Here is a 17585-nt window from a genome sequence, read left to right on the forward strand (position 1 = left end):
TAGAAAAGATTCAGGAAGAGAAAAACGCTTCAGTAAAAGATGGTTGATGAATCTGAAAAGTCTACACCTGCATCTACATCTGGCTCTGCTGAGCAACACAACGGTAACAATGGTTATACTAGACCGCCGGTATTTGATGGTGAAAACTTTGAATACTGGAAAGATAAACTGGAAAGTTACTTTCTTGGTCTAGATGGTGATCTATGGGATCTTCTGATGGATGGTTACAAACATCCAGTAAATGCCAGTGGCGTAAAGCTGACAAGGCAAGAAATGAATGATGATCAGAAGAAGCTTTTCAGGAATCATCATAAATGCAGAACTGTTTTGCTGAATGCTATCTCTCATGCTGAGTATGAGAAGATATCTAACAGGGAAACGGCCTATGACATATATGAGTCCTTGAAAATGACTCATGAAGGAAATGCTCAAGTCAAGGAGACTAAAGCTCTCGCTTTAATCCAGAAGTATGAAGCCTTCAAGATGGAGGATGATGAAGACATTGAAAAGATGTTTTCAAGATTTCAAACTCTTACTGCCGGATTGAGAGTTCTTGACAAGGGATACACCAAGGCTGATCACGTAAAGAAGATCATCAGAAGCTTACCCAGAAGATGGGGTCCTATGGTGACTGCATTCAAGATTGCAAAGAATCTGAATGAAGTTTCTCTGGAAGAGCTTATCAGTGCCTTGAGGAGTCATGAAATAGAGCTGGACGCAAATGAGCCTCAAAAGAAAGGTAAGTCTATTGCATTAAAATCCAATATCAAGAAATGCACTAATGCTTTTCAGGCTAGAGAAGAAGATCCTGAAGAATCAGAATCTGAAGAAGAAGATGAACTGTCCTTGATCTCCAGAAGGCTAAATCAACTCTGGAAGAACAAGCAAAGGAAGTTCAGAGGCGTCAGAAGTTCGAAGAAATTTGAACGTGGAGAATCTTCTGATGACAGAAGATTTGACAAGAAGAAGGTCATGTGCTATGAATGCAATGAGCCTGGACACTTCAAGAATGAATGTCCAAAACTTCAGAAGGAAAATCCCAAGAAGAAGTTTCATAAGAAGAAAGGTCTTATGGCAACCTGGGATGAGTCAGAAGATGATTCAGACTCTGAAGATGAGCAGGCTAACTATGCGCTGATGGCGACAGAAGATGACGAATCAGAATCTACATCAGAATCAGATTCTGAAGAGGTATTTTCTGAACTTACTAGAGATGAGTTAGTTTCCGGTCTAACTGAACTTCTGGAACTCAAGTCTCAGATCAGTCTCAAATACAAAAAGCTGAAAAAGCTATTTGAATTTGAAACAAAGAAGCTTGAGTTGGAGAATTCTGAATTAAAAGAAAAACTTTTAAAATTATCCAATAATGTTGGATCTCCTTCTGATTAAGAAAAATCCATTCCTAGTCTAAACCATATTCTGAAAGAATATGATTTAAGTTTCAGGAAGTTCTTATCTAGAAGTATTGGCAGAAGTCAGCTAGCTTCTATGATATATGCTGTGTCTGGAAACAAAAGAGTCGGCATTGGTTTTGAGGGTGAAACCCCATACAAACTTGAACCTGTTGATGAAATGAAATTCACATACAAGCCATTGTATGATCAGTTCAAGTATGGCCACTCCCATGATATTAGGCACACTTCACATGCTCAAAGTTTTCACATAACACACACCAAAAAGCATGTGACACAACCTAGGAAATATCATGAAACTCACATTAAAAATTATCATGCTGTTCCTCCTATTGCTTACAATGTTAAACCCAAGTTCAATCAGAACTTGAGAAAATCTAACAAGAAAGGACCCAAAAAGATGTGGGTACCTAAGGATAAGATTATTCCTATTGCAGATATCCTTGACTGCAAAAAGGACAAAGCACAACATGTCATGGTACCTGGACTCTGGATGCTCACGACACATGACAGGAAGAAGGTCTATGTTCCAAGACCTGGTGCTTAAGTCTGGAGGAGAAGTCAAGTTTGGAGGAGATCAGAAGGGCAAGATAATTGGCTCTGGAACTATAAAGTCTGGTAACTCTCCTTCCATCTCTAATGTACTTCTTGTAGAAGGATTAACACATAACCTCTTATCTATCAGTCAATTGAGTGACAATGGTTATGATATAATCTTTAATCAAAAGTCTTGCAAGGCTGTAAATCAGAAGGATGGCTCAATCCTATTTACAGGCAAGAGGAAGAACAACATTTATAAGACAGATCTGCAAGATCTTATGAGTCAGAAGGTGACTTGTCTTATGTCTGTTTCTGAAGAGCAGTGGGTCTGGCACAAAAGATTAGGTCATGCTAGTTTGAGAAAGATTTCTCAGATTAACAAACTGGATCTTGTCAGAGGACTCCCTAATCTGAAATTCAAATCAGATGCTCTTTGTGAAGCATGTCAGAAGGGAAAGTTCTCCAAACCTGCATTCAAGTCCAAGAATGTTGTTTCTACCTCAAGGCCATTAGAACTCCTGCACATTGATCTGTTTGGCCCAGTCAAAACAGCATCTGTCAGAGGGAAGAAATATGGATTAGTCATCGTAGATGATTATAGCCGCTGGACGTGGGTAAAATTCTTGAAACACAAGGATGAGACTCATTCAGTGTTCTTTGATTTCTGCATTCAGATTCAATCTGAAAAAGAGTGTAAAATCATAAAGGTTAGAAGTGATCATAGTGGTGAATTTGAGAACAAATCCTTTGAAGAATTCTTCAAAGAAAATGGTATTGCCCATGATTTCTCTTGTCCTAGAACTCCACAGCAAAATGGAGTTGTAGAACGAAAGAATAGGACTCTGCAAGAAATGGCCAGAACCATGATCAATGAAACCAATATGGCTAAGCATTTCTGGGCAGAAGCAATAAACACTGCATGCTATATTCAGAATAGAATCTCTATCAGACCTATTCTAAATAAGACTCCTTATGAATTGTGGAAGAATAGAAAGCCCAACATTTCATATTTCCATCCTTTTGGATGTGTATGCTTTATTCTGAACACTAAAGATCATCTTGGTAAGTTTGATTCCAAAGCACAAAAATGTTTCCTTCTTGGATATTCTGAACGCTCAAAAGGCTACAGAGTATACAATACTGAAACATTGATTGTAGAAGAATCAATCAATATCAGGTTTGATGATAAGCTTGGTTCTGAAAAACCAAAGCAGTTTGATAATTTTGCAGATTGTGATATTGATATATCAGAAGTTGTTGAGCCAAGAAGCAACGCATCAGAAGCAGAGCTTCTCAGAAGCAAAGAATCGGAAGATCAAGTATCAGCTTCTCTGGAGAATCTAAGCATTTCTGAAGAACCATCTGTCAGAAGATCATCCAGACTCATCTCTGGTCATTCAGAAGATGTCATTCTTGGAAAGAAGGATGATCCAATCAGAACAAGAGCATTCCTTAAGAACAATGCAGACTGTCAATTAGGTCTTGTATCTTTGATCGAGCCAACTTCTGTTGATCATGCTCTAGAAGATCCAGACTGGATAATTGCTATGCAAGAAGAACTGAATCAGTTTACAAGGAATGATGTTTGGGATCTTGTTCCTAGACCAAATGGATTCAATATAATCGGTACAAAATGGGTCTTCAGAAACAAGCTCAGTGAGAAAGGTGAAGTGGTAAGGAACAAAGCCAGACTGGTGGCTCAGGGTTATAGTCAGCAAGAAGGGATTGACTATACAGAAACCTTTGCACCAGTGGCCAGGTTAGAATCTATTCGTCTATTAATTTCATTTGCCACTCAACATAACATCACTCTCTATCAGATGGATGTTAAGAGTGCCTTCTTAAATGGTTATATAGATGAAGAAGTTTATGTCCATCAACCTCCTGGTTTTGAAGACTCTATGTCTCCTAATCATGTTTTTAAACTAAAGAAATCGTTGTATGGATTGAAACAGGCTCCCAGAGCTTGGTATGAACGCTTAAGTTCTTTCCTTCTGGATAATGGTTTCACTAGAGGAAAAGTGGACACTACTCTCTTTTGTAAAACCTTTAAAAGGGATATTTTAATTTGTCAAATATATGTAGATGATATTATTTTTGGAACATCTAATGCTACACTTGGAAAGGAGTTTGCTGAGTCTATGCAGGCTGAGTTTGAAATGAGCATGATGGGAGAACTCAAGTATTTCCTTGGAATACAAATAAATCAAACATCAGATGGAACGTATGTTCACCAAACCAAGTATGTGAAGGAACTTCTGAAGAAGTTTAATCTTCTAGACTGCAAAGAAGCCAAAACTCCTATGCATCCAACATGCATCCTAGGTAAGGATGAGGTAAGTAAGAAGGTAGATCAGAAGTTATACAGAGGTATGATTGGATCTCTTCTATATTTGACTGCTTCTAGACCTGACATTCTGTTCAGTGTTTGTTTGTGTGCTAGATTCCAATCAGATCCTAGAGAATCTCATTTAACTGCTGTTAAGAGAATTCTAAAGTATCTGAAAGGTACTACTAATGTTGGCTTAGTTTACAGAAAATCTAAAGAATACAACTTAGTAGGATTCTGCGATGCTGACTATGCTGGAGACAGAATTGAAAGAAAAAGTACTTCAGGAAGTTGCCAATTCCTTGGAAGTCATTTGATCTCTTGGTATAGCAAGAAGCAAGCAACTATTGCTCTATCAACAACAGAAGCAGAATATGTCGCTGCTGCTGGTTGTAGTACACAGATGCTCTGGATGAAGAGTCAGTTAGAAGATTATCAGATATATGAGAGTAACATTCCTATATTCTGTGATAATACTTCTGCTATATGTTTATCTAAGAATCCTATTCTTCATTCAAAGGCTAAACATATTGAGATTAAACATCATTTCATAAGGGACTATGTTCAGAAGGGTGTTATATCTTTAAACTTTGTTGATACAGACCATCAATGGGCTGATATCTTTACAAAACCCCTGGCTGAAGATAGGTTTAAGTTCATTCTGAAGAACATCAGTATGGATTTATGCCCAGAATGAGAAGATGAGAAGTTCTTATGTATGAGTATCTTCTGAAATGAAAATGGATTATTTTCTAATCAGAAGTTCTGATTGAAATCTTTTAGAAATTATGATTCGGTTATTACTAACGTTTCATTGTCTAAGTTGATTCAGAACCTCTTTTAAAGCAAAACAGCTGTAACGTTTTATCTCGGGATGGTAAACCTGTCGTTACTATTCATGGATAAGCGCGCGTGCAGTTGAAGGGACGCCGACCATAGGTAACTGTGCTAGTCACCTCATTTGTCTTTATTATCTCTCCTCATGTCACGTAACATTAAATGCTATCCATCATTTGTTTCATTTTATTTTCTTTTAAATACTCTTCAAACGCTTCTCTTTCCCTCTTATATTTTTTTCTATTACACTCTTGTCTTTGTTTTCCTTCTCTATCCTTTTGCATTCATATCAAACCCTAGCTGTTCATTATCTGCAAATCCATCATGAACCCTTCATCAAGCCCAGGAAACCATGAAAATGATCAAAACAAAAAGAGAAAAGCTGTTGAAACATCTCCTTCCAAACCCAAAAAGATAAAGATCACCTATGATCCTCTCAAGGTGAATCCATTCGAAGCAATGTTATCTGGAAACTATTCTAGACGTGTGTTTCAACCCCCTGGTGAAAGCCCTCCATCATCTCCATCTTCTTCCTCATCTTTTTACCTTCAAGACTCAACTTCCTCCTCATCTAACCTTTCCTCTCCCTCAACCCATTCCAAAGAAATCTCCTCATCTTCACCTGCTGAGAATGTTGTCTCTGATAAAGATTGTGGAAGATCTGCATCAGAACCAAGTCTCCCTGACCCCTCGCCTGGAAGCCCAAGAAGCAGTCAATGATGCGTTTCACTCCTTCATGGCATGCTGGCACAAATTTTGTCTTAGCTAGGGTCCTAGGTTTTGGTCTTAGTAGTTTTCTTTCCTTGTTGCATCTGCTTGTTAAACATCTTCTCATGTAATATCTTTTGATTATCAATGGAAAGTTTCTTTGTTTTACATTCCAGTGATTTTATTTGTCGTTTTATTCATCTGAATCTTTTGAAATATTCTTTTTGATGTTATGACAAAAAGGGGGAGAAGATAAATGATAAATGATTTGATTAAACTATCAGTTGTTGGGTAAAGCTCCCACACATTTACTAACAAGAACTGCAAGTTCTATATGGTTTAAGTGTTTTGCAGGTATAAAGAAGTGAAGAGAATTCAAAGCAAACACAAGAAGCAAAACCATAAGGAGTGTTATTCTATAAAAAGAATAAGCTCATGGAAACTGAAGCAAGCTGAGTGCTATCAAGCTTCAGAAATCAGAAGCAAGAAAGAAGAATGAATCAGAAGCACTGATAATAGAATTTGATTCATATTTGTCTATTTGCTCTGACAAAATTCTATTTGCTCTGATACATTATTTTAGCCTATATGGCTCTGATACATATCATGTGTTCTAATATACATTTTATGTTCTGACTCGTTCATGCTGACTTTTGTCGTTTAGTTTTTGTTCTGTAACATTTCAGGATGTAGAGATGCTCTGATGATGCTCTGGTACATTCAACAATGTTCTGATACAAATCTAGCATGAAGAGATGTTGGTAGAAATTCAAGGCTCTGAAGCTATCCGAGGGAAGCAGAAATCAGAAGCTGTGAATGTTCTAAAGATCCAGAAAACTCAAGTTCTGAAGCTGTCCTAAATGGAAGCAGAAATCAGAAGCTGTGAATGTTCAGAAGATCAAAGAAATTCAAGTTCTGAAGCTGTCCTAGATGGAAGCAGAAATCAGAAGCTGTGAATGTTCAGAAGATCAAAGAAATTCAAGTTCTGAAGCTGTCCTAGATGGAAGCAGGAATCAGAAGCTGTGAGTGTTCTAGGGATCTAAGGAAATTCTAGTTCTGAAGCTGTCCAATGGAAGCAGAAGTCAGAAGCTATGAATTCTCTAAAGACAGAAGCTTATGTGATCGTCTCTACCGAAATAATCAGGGAAGTCTTTTATTAAAGTTCTTCGAGTATTTATTTCAGGGGGAGATTATTTATCTCAGGGGGAGATTGTTAATCTCAGGGGGAGACATATTCATATGCTTATGCTATAGCTGTGTAATTTTTCTTTTGCCGTCTGCTCTTTCTGATCGCAAATTCATATCATTTATATATGTTTTTGTCATCATCAAAAAGGGGGAGATTGTTAGAACAAGATTTGTTCTGATCAATTATCTTAGTTTTGATGATAACAATAATATGAATTTTGCTTAAGATAATATGGTACTCTAATCCAATGCAATTTCCTTTTCAGGAAATATATAAAGAGTATGCATAATTCAGCGCTCAGAAGCTTTGTCTCAAGGGTTCAGCATGCAACATCAGAACATGGTCTGGCAAGACATCAGAAGATGGTCGAAGCAGAATCAGAACATGGGTCTATGGAAGCATCAGAAGAACATGAGATCAGAAGCACTGAAGTTCTGATGGTATCACGCTCAGAAGCACTTCAAGGTCAGAAGATCAGAAGATGCTTTGCACCAAGCTGTTTGACTCTGATGATATTCAAACGTTGTATTCACAAACATCAGATCAGAAGGAAGTACAAGTGGCAAGCTACGCTGACTGACAAAAGGAACGTTAAAAGCTATTATAGGCTACGTCAGTAGACACAGCGTGAACAAGGCTCGAGGTAGTTGACAAAAGCGTATAACATTAAATGCGATGCTGTACGGAACACGCAAAGCATTAAATGCACTCAACGGTCATCTTCTCCAACGCTTATAAATATGAAGTTCTGATGAGAAGCAAAGTTAATGATTCTAACGATTCTGCACCAAAACAACTCATATTAACTTGCTGAAACTCTGTTCTACTCAAAGCTCAGAATCTTCATCTTCATCAAAGCTCACTACATTGCTGTTGTAATATATTAGTGAGATTAAGCTTAAACGTTAAGAGAAATATCACAGTTTGTGATTATAGCTTTTAAGAAGCAATTGTAATACTCTTAGAATTGATTACATTAAGTTGTAAGGAACTAGAGTGATCGTGTGGATCAAAATACTCTAGGAAGTCTTAGAGGTTATCTAAGCAGGTTGTAACTAGAGTGATCGTGTGGATCAGAATACTCTAGAAAAGTCTTAGAGGGTATCTAAGCAGTTGTTCCTGGAGTGATCAGTGTGTGATCAGTAGACTCTGGAAGACTTAGTTGCTGACTAAGTGGAAAACCATTGTAATCCGTGCGATTAGTGGATTAAATCCTCAGTTGAGGTAAATCATCTCTGCGGGGGTGGACTGGAGTAGTTTAGTTAACAACGAACCAGGATAAAAATAACTGTGCAATTTATTTTTATCTGTCAAGTTTTTAAAGCTACACTTATTCAAACCCCCCCTTTCTAAGTGTTTTTCTATCCTTCATCATAGTCTTGACAGTGTGCTTTGAAGGTGTCTCTTTCCTCTTTTAGTTGAACCCGAGATTTCTGCAACTCTTCCAGGTCAGTTGGCATATCCGGATGTAGAATAACTCGAGGTTCGTCTCCTTCGACTTCTGGCTCGATAGTCACAGGTAGAATAGCGGGATATGGCATGATGAACTTCTGAGCATGAGTACGCACCCATCAGAGGTAAGGTTCCATAGGAATAGAATTCCATTGCCCCAAAGTTTTGCTTTCTATTCTATAGACACTGCCCCACGCATGTATGAACCTTCGTCGATGTCTATGGGAATCATCCTCGTAATCAAACACAATGCCACGGATAATCATATCGTGAGGACCGTTTCTCCGTGCATATCCGAATTTGCGTAAAGCTAAAGAGGGGTTGTAGGTGATGCCTCCCCTGATGCCAAGTAGTGGCACATTAGGGTACTCTCCACAATGGTCAATGATAGTAATGTCTCTCTAAAAGAAGTTGTTCCACCGGATATCTGAATGAGACAAAGACATAATCCTGCGAGACCATTGCATCCTTTGTTCATTTCTCAACACTGATCGGGGAAGGTGTAATGTAAACCATCTAGCCAGTAGTGGTACACAGCACATAAGAGTTCCTCATTTCTTCATGGTACGAGTGTGTAGAGAATGTAGAATGTCTCCCAGCAAGGTCGGTACCGGGTTACGGGTTAAGAAAAGGTTGATAATGTGCACACTTATGAACTGGTCGGGATTAGGGAATAAAACCAACCCATAAATCAAAAGAGCCACAACTTCCTCAAAAGCTGCGTAACTTTTGTTTTTTAGTAGTAATCGAGCCTTTTCCATTAAGAACTTAGCAAGCAAACCCTCGGTTCCACTCTTTGTTTCCCAATTGGACTCGATTTCTGACTTTCGCAAATGTAAGGCAGCAGCAATGATTTCAGGTTTTGGAATCCTTTCTAAACCAGTGAAAGGTAATTGATCTCGAACAGGTAATCCAATTAGTTCAGAAAACTCTTCCAAGGTGGGTACTAACTGGTAATCAGGAAAGGTAAAGCAATGATGTTCGGGATCAAAGAACTGGAACAGGACCCGTATCATGTCTTCTTCAAATTTTGAGATAACCAAATGGAGTAGGTGACCATGCTTTTCGGTGAATTGAGCATTCCTGAGAAATTCCGATATTAAGTCTTTTAGTTCAGATGGTACCATTGAGATGTTGATTCGGATGTAATCTCTGGTGGCGGGAGCCATTACCTGCAATAACAGAACAAAGGTAAGCTCTTTGATCCTTGAAATGATTAGTGAGAAAATGATATGCTTATGATGCTTATGATGTTATGATGTCAAACATGTGGCAAACACAAACAAATCAAACAATAGCCTTAGGTTCAAAGGCTTGCATGAAGTTCATAGGTGATACCCTCCCCACTGAAGTTGAGTTGGTTAAAACCTGTCCTAGAGTAGTATTCGGGTTCTATGATCCTTGGAGACAACATCTCAATACGGCGCTCGGACGGCCGATCAAAAATATTCCTCGAGGATAACTAACTTTGATCAATTTCAAAGCTAGCCACTTAATAGGCCACAAGTCAAGTTCAACTAAAGGGTTCTAAGACAAATTAGTGTTTAATGACATTTCGGAAGCCTAATATACTCCTTGATCATTTTCAAGGGACATCAGTATAAACCAAAGTATCGCACTAACGGTGACTACCAGATCAACCGTATCGGTACATGCCGTACAGTTTCCTTGGTCTATTGTCACATACTTAAGGTATCTCGAGATTCGGGTTAGAATCTTTCACACAAGCAAAATACCCAAACAAACCTTTGAAAAATAGAGCAATCAAATCAAGCAATTGAAAACATCGAAGTGATCTAAACTCTAAAGGTAACCGCTTTTGAAAACATTTTGTTTTTAGAAAGTAATTCCCCAGCAGAGTCGCCAGTTCTGTCATGCACTCGGTTTTTTACCGTACTTCTCGTGTGAGAGATACGCGAACTGACTCTTTTCTTTCTGCTTTTGTGTTTTTGAAAATCAGAGAGTCGCCATCGACTTTTATTTTATCCAATTAAGGAAAGGTTTATAAAAGAAACAGAAAAAGACCTTTAAGAAATTTTGGGTAAGGGGGTAGGTTATACAAAGGGAAGGTATTAGCACCCTTTGTATCCATGGTTATCCATGGGCTCTTTAATTTGCTTAGCTCACTTCTTTTGAATCACTTTTCTATTGCCTTGAAATGTTTGTATGTGGTTTCAAATACTTTTGTAAATTGACTTTGTAATGATCCTTGTGTGGATGTATACAAAGTGTTTTATCTTTCGAAAGATGTTTTGAAAAAAGAACGTTAACTTCGTAATGATCCTCGTTTGGATATATACAGAGTATTGTCTTTTTGAAAGTTTTATTTTGAAAAATAATGATATATGAGAGATTTGTTTGTTTTGATCTGAGCAAGCAAATTAGGAGGTCTACCCTAAGTTATAAGGTCTTTTCCTATTTCCTTTAAAAAACTATCCTTTTACCGGATGTAAACGAAAGTTCGATTTTGCATTTGAAACAGTAGAATTTGATTTTGATTTTGAAAAGAGTAAAAGAGGGATTACCCTAAGAGGTGCAAGTGTGATTGTGTTTTGATTCAGATAATTTATCTTTGAAGTTAGTGATCTAACGATTCAATTTTAATCTTTTGGCATACACGCAGTTTTATATGTACTGGAATTTAAAATGCGGAAATGTAAAATGCGGAAAGTAAATCTACGCTATTACATCGATTTTGCGGGAATGTAAACTACGCTATTTACATGAATTTGACAACCTATACACTTGATCTATGATTTTAAATTGCAAGAACATAAAAGAAATATTTTTGGATTTTTTTGATGATTGATTTTAATTAGAATTAATGCATGATTAATTTAATTAAAATGAGAAAAAGATGGAAATAAAATTTAAACCTAAAAAATTAATTTTAAAATATGTTCAAAATGCTTATTAATTAATTTTAAAACAAAACTAATTTTTTTGGAATTTTTGAAGTAGTTTTTGAAATTATTAAGTTAATTAATACATAATTATGCAAATAATTATACAAATAATTAAAACTTAAAGAGAAAATAATCCTAAATATGTGCAAAATTAGCTTATAATATATAAACTATATTTAATATAAAGAACAAAATTTTTTATGATTTTTTGATTAGTTGAAATAATTAAAAAGCAAATATATAAATATATACTAATTAATTATACAAAATATTTAAATTATGAAGAAAAATAAAATATTTTTATATCAGAAAATAAAGTATTATTTTATCAACTTAAAAATATTTTTTGTGCATTTTTTGGATTTTTAGAACTATTTGAAAATAATTTTAGAAGTTAAATTAAATAAAATAGAAAATATAAATATTAATGATCTGGTGTGGTGATTTATGAGGGGACATGGTGTAGCTGCGTGTTTTGGAGCGTTGGATGAGCTGTCAGATTGATCAGGTGGTGGGAAGCCTAAAGGCGCATGACACACAAGACACCTGCAACACATTGAATTAGAAGAATTTGAATTTAAAAAAGGCGCGCACGCAAGCCAATGGGGTGAGGATACGTCTTTGTCTTCAACCTCCAGACACCACTTTTAACAGCGCTTTTATGCAAAAAGCGCTGTAATTGATGAACCCTAAATCTGCAAAATAGCGAATAGGGGTAAACCACAATATAAATTTTTCGCGATATGCTCTTTTGACTGGGTTTTCTCCCCTGAATTCGAATATGGCCTTAGTTTCTTCTAATTTTGCTTATAACGAAAATCCCTAAATAGGATCTAAGAACCCTAAAAAATGGTAACCTCGTATACAAGCATCCAAAACTCAATTAAACTTCCAGAAATGATCAACACATCAAACTAAACTCAAATATATGTCTACATCTTGCTAAGCATGCGTGTATGATCAAATACGAATTGATTTTTGTTTGGAAAAATCGTGACCTGTGTAGCTCGATTCAGTGAGTTTCAAGGCTTGCAATTGATCTGGTTATGTTTAGTGAGGGTCAGGGAATGTGTTTGAGTATTTAGTTTGTATTGAAACAAGCTAGAAATTAAAATTCGAATTTTAAATTTCTTTGAAAAATTCAAGTTGATACAAGTATGTTACAAGCATATGAATGGCTCTCAATTCGTGTCTCCTTTATTACTGAAGTATGCTCCTTCATTTATAGACATAGAAGTGCTTAAGAACTAAGCTAGGAAGCATTGATTGTTGTTGTTGAATTTTTGACTTCTTTAATACATGTAGCTTTGATTTCAAGCAACCATAGCTTGATTTTTCCACACCTCTTGCCCTAGCCTGTTTTACTTGCTTCTTGCTGCAGAATTGAGTCAATTGTGGAGGCTTTAGCTTAAGATTAAAGCTACATCATTATCCTTTACCATTTCTTTTTTCAATTTAATTTCAAATGTGATAAAATTAAACCAAAAATGAAATAAAAATGTTATGGGCCTTAGGTTGGTCGTGGGAGGCCCTTTACATCATGGGAAACATGTTTGGACCATGGAAATTGGGTTTCATTTGGAAGAAAAACATTTTTGATCAATGTTGATTTCATGCATTTTCCTAAAATTTAGCCAACTTCAACAAGGTGTAAATCCCTCAATTTTTATCATATGAATGAGTTCTTGCACTTTTTGGAAACCTCAAAGAGTCCTCTAACCAATGTCTTTGGTCTCATATCAAAATGATTTTCCATGCTCCTTGTGTGTCCTTTTGAAAAAAGTGACTTTTTGTTGACTTTGAAAATGACCTGTAATGTCTTTGTCCATATTTTTCAAATGGTGAATCTAATGACCATGGGACCAATTGCATTTGAAAGATAATTGAATTTCCTTCAACATGAGCTTTGGTTTGAATTTTTTGGATGAAGGATGAGAGAGTTATGACCAGTCAAAGTTCAGTTGACTTTTTAGGAGAAAACCTAATTTTGAAACTTAGGGTTTTGTTGATTTTTGATCTTTCCTTGATGAATTATGATCAACCAATGATCAAATGATGAATCCTTTGACAAAATATGGACTTTGACAAAAAAAAATCATTTTTGACTGTCTGTTGACTTTTTGGTCAAACGGGTCGTCTGTTGACTGTTTGAGCTGCTGACTGTGCGTCTGAGCGAATTGAAGTTTGAAAATTTGTATGATGGTACTTTGAGATATATGGAGGTCCATGAAATCCATTTGAAGTCTCAAAAAACTTGTTCTCCTGAAAAAAAAAACAAAAAACCCTAGTTAGGGACTGTTTGTGTAGGAGACAGTTAAGCGTACCTGATTTTTGTGCAGTGCTGAGTCTCTGCTAATCATGTGATATTCAGAAGACTTCTAGGACAAAAATCTTGGAATTTTGAAATGCAAAAGTTTGATTTGATTGCTGGTACAAAACACGGAGAATTGCACTGTCAGCGGTTTGACTGTCAACTGACTGTTCAGGTATGTAGCAGTTAAAGTGAAGATTCAACAGTCAAAGTTAATATTTTTGTTGTTTTTGTTTTTGGTTTTGTTTTGGGTTAATGATGAAAATTTATTTACATGACTTGTTAGAAAAACACAGACGTAATAAATAAATAATATGTACTGTATGCGAGCAAAATTACCGATAATAACCCTGAAAATCATTTAATGCACAGAAAAATAAATATTTAACTGGCAGAAAACACACAAAATATTATCTGGATAATTAAGCAACAATATGACAAATAGTACGACATTTAATACTGACAGTACAAATATTACATACTATAATGAACAGTACGACGAGTAAACGGTACATTAAGAAATAAGAGATACGGCAAACTTTAAGAATGACGATTAATAACCCAAGCTACAAATAATAACATGTAGATGATTGGGAGTGTCAACATCCCAGGTCCACATTTTTCAGGGCTATGTAGACAGAAGAAGGACATGATTACCACCACAACGGTGATGATCATAAGAAAACACGTCTCTATCCGCTTCGCCATTTTTGCCGGGGAAAGAAGAGAGAATGAATATGAAGTAGAAATTTGAGAGATGAGTTAGAATTTGATGTGAGATTTTATGAAAAAAATGAGAGGTATTTATAGAACGAAAAGAAGGATAGAGACGTTGGGGAATGAAGTGATTCCGTACAAAAGGAAAATTTGAGTGGAAGTAGGATTTGAAAGAAAGTGTATGGTAGGGTTTGAAAAAAGAGATGTATAGAATAAAGTTAGGATTTGATTTTGAAAGAAGAGATTTGAATGGAAAGGAAAAGATTTTGAAAATAATGGAATATAGTACAAAAATTAGTGGGAAACAAAATCAATAATAATTTACTTGTTACCAGTACGGTCTGAATCCCCGGACTTTGCGCCTGCAAAAGATTTAACTCTGTACCAATTGCGTCAGTACTATTTATCTGTAAATGAATCTCAAATAAATAGCGTGTGTGAAGTAATAAACAGTACTTGGCGTTTGCGTAAGAATAAACTCAACAGCGAGCCAAAATACTGTATAAGAAAAATTCTAAAAACCAAGTATTCATAAATCAGGATATGAAAATCCAAGATTATATGAAACTTTTAATTTTTAGATTGAAGTTTTCTTGAAAAAAGATGCGGGCAAATTTTGGGGTATTACACCGCTGTTCTCGTTCGAGGGTTGTTACCACGGTCCTTGTTCGTGGGTTACTGTTGATCTTGTTCGAGTGTACTATTGGTTCCTGTTCGTGGGGTACTATGGTTCTTGTTCGGTTGGTGACTTTGGTTCTTGTTCGAGTGGTTTTGTATCCGTGATGGTGAATATGGTTCTGACTCTATTGGTTATGTCCCGTGATCTATGGGGAGTTCCAAAGTGGTGTCGGACCGTTGAACCTGAGTCATGTAACTTTGAGGAAATCCGGACATGTCCGGTGGGAGACATCAAAAGTCCCACCACCTTGCATCATTGCATATTTACTTTCCAAAAAATGATGTACAAAAAAAACTAGCATACATTTTCCTTCCATTTCCAAGGAATCGTATCTTTAAGTCTCGTGCCGGGCTTTTCCATCTTTTGCTTGCTAAAAAATCAAAAATACGAGGATTCCTTGGAAATCGAACGAACATGGCATTGCATTCATATGATGCATCTCATACATTTCATGTATAACAGGTGTTCATGATCGAGGGTCTCTTATTCAGACTTGGTACTCTCACCAGACTCAAAGACTTGACTTGTTCTTACTGTGTGTTCAAAGATTAGTCATGCAACAACTTTGTGGGGAAACAAACTCCGGAAGCATTTCGTGGATCTCTTCCGCAATTTTGCATTTTTTAAAAACTCCTCGTCAGCGGTAAATCCTCTTTTCTCTCATGGATTCAAGGGATTCTCTGCTTGATGACGATGACACTAGGTGTGAGTCCTATTCTGGGGCACTTGGTCGTGATGTTATGATATGCAAGTATTTAAAGTTGCTTGGGGCTCCCGCACGAGGGATAAGCAAGACACTGTCTATCTTGAGTATTGCACCATTTGCATTGCTCGAATCCCTAAAGCACTTACAAATTTCGTGTGACTTCGCCAGAATCTTTTGCCAGACGGTAATCAAGAGTGATATGCAGGGGCACACCTCTCATTCTCAAGGTTCTGCTTCATATCCCGAATCACCTCCTCTCTTGGAATTTCCTCTTCAACAACCTTTGCTTGTCAACAGAGACGGAAAGAGAGTAAGAGAAACAAGTTGATGAGAATCCTAATGCCTTATGATCACTTGCATCCCTGCTTGTTGGAATTTCAGTTGGTTAAGATTTCTGCTTTGGGTCTTTCTCACCACAGGTAGCACTCCTGTTTTCGATGACAATACTCAGTGTTTTCCATTCCGGGGCACCTGGTCATAATGTCAAGTCTTACAAGGTGTTGAGGTACAAAAATTCCAGAACTTGCTCGATACAGAGTTTTTTGAGTTTATTCATAATGGCTTCTACTGGTCAATCCCATTTCATCTGCTGCAAGTAGAATGTCTGTTCTTCCTCGAGGGAGTAACTCATGAGAATCACTTGCAATTGGTACTGCCAGAGGTTTCCTTCACAACAACTGTTGTGTGTTCCAAGTAACGACTTTGATGACCAAGCGTCAGAGGTTATTGTTGTTCGCTGATAGTAATACAAGTTTCCTCCATTCAGTATGGTGATTTCTGTTTCAGCAGCTGTTTTTAGGGCTCCCGACCGAGGGATAAGCAAGACTCCGTGTTCTTGAGTTCGCATCATTGGCAGCTCAAATCCCTAAAGCATTCACAAACTCTAGTCGCTATATTTGGGGCTCCCGACCGAGGGATAAGCAAGACGCCTTGTATCTTGAGTTTGTGCACCACTTGCGTGGCTCAAATCCCTAAAGTTGGACACTTGCAACTTCTATATGACTTTGCCGAAATCTTCTTCCAGGAAGTGATCTAAAGTGTTCTGACGTAACGCTTGGTGTTCTCCACTATGGGGCATTTGGTTATCTGATTGGAGATTGTAAGCCATTCAAAGAAAAGGTTCAAGACCTGATTGACTCAAAGGCTATCACATCCGCACCTGAAGGCCAGAATTAAAGTTCTCATTTGACTTAGCGGATCTTCTGAAGCAATAAGTCCATACGGAGAGGATCTCCTCAAGATTGGTAACTGCTGAATCATCATGCATGTTCATGTTTAAGCTTTCTTGCTTTATTCAATACTGTTTGTATGCAAAACTTGTTTGTTTTTGAACTATAATAATATTGCATTGGATATGTTTGTCTTAAAAAAAATCCATTCGCTTTTGCTCTTATATGTTTTTCTATGCTTTTTGTGATACTCAACTCTTGTTAACAAAGCATGATAACTCCATAGGGAGAATTATGAACATAATACCAATAACCTCAAATGGCATGCTTTTGAGTAAAACCTTGTTGATGATATACAGGCATTGTTTCAAATTCCCAAACACCGAAGATATAAGGGAGTGAAACCCTCGTTAACCCTTCTGAGCCTTCGAAGTAGGAGTTTCTTTTCTCTATAAAAACCCTTATTTTTAACCCAAGGGTGGGTAGTATTCAGTTAACCTGATCAAACATTCAAAATTCATCAGGAGTGTGCACCTAAGGATACAACGATGGTTATCCCTCGCATCAGGAGGAAGAAACGTCAAAACCACAACGGTTATCCCTCACCTCAGGAGGTTGAGACATCATGAT

The sequence above is a fragment of the Vicia villosa genome, linkage group LG3 (assembly GCF_029867415.1).
Source record: "Vicia villosa cultivar HV-30 ecotype Madison, WI linkage group LG3, Vvil1.0, whole genome shotgun sequence".
Taxonomy (NCBI): Eukaryota; Viridiplantae; Streptophyta; class Magnoliopsida; order Fabales; family Fabaceae; genus Vicia; species Vicia villosa.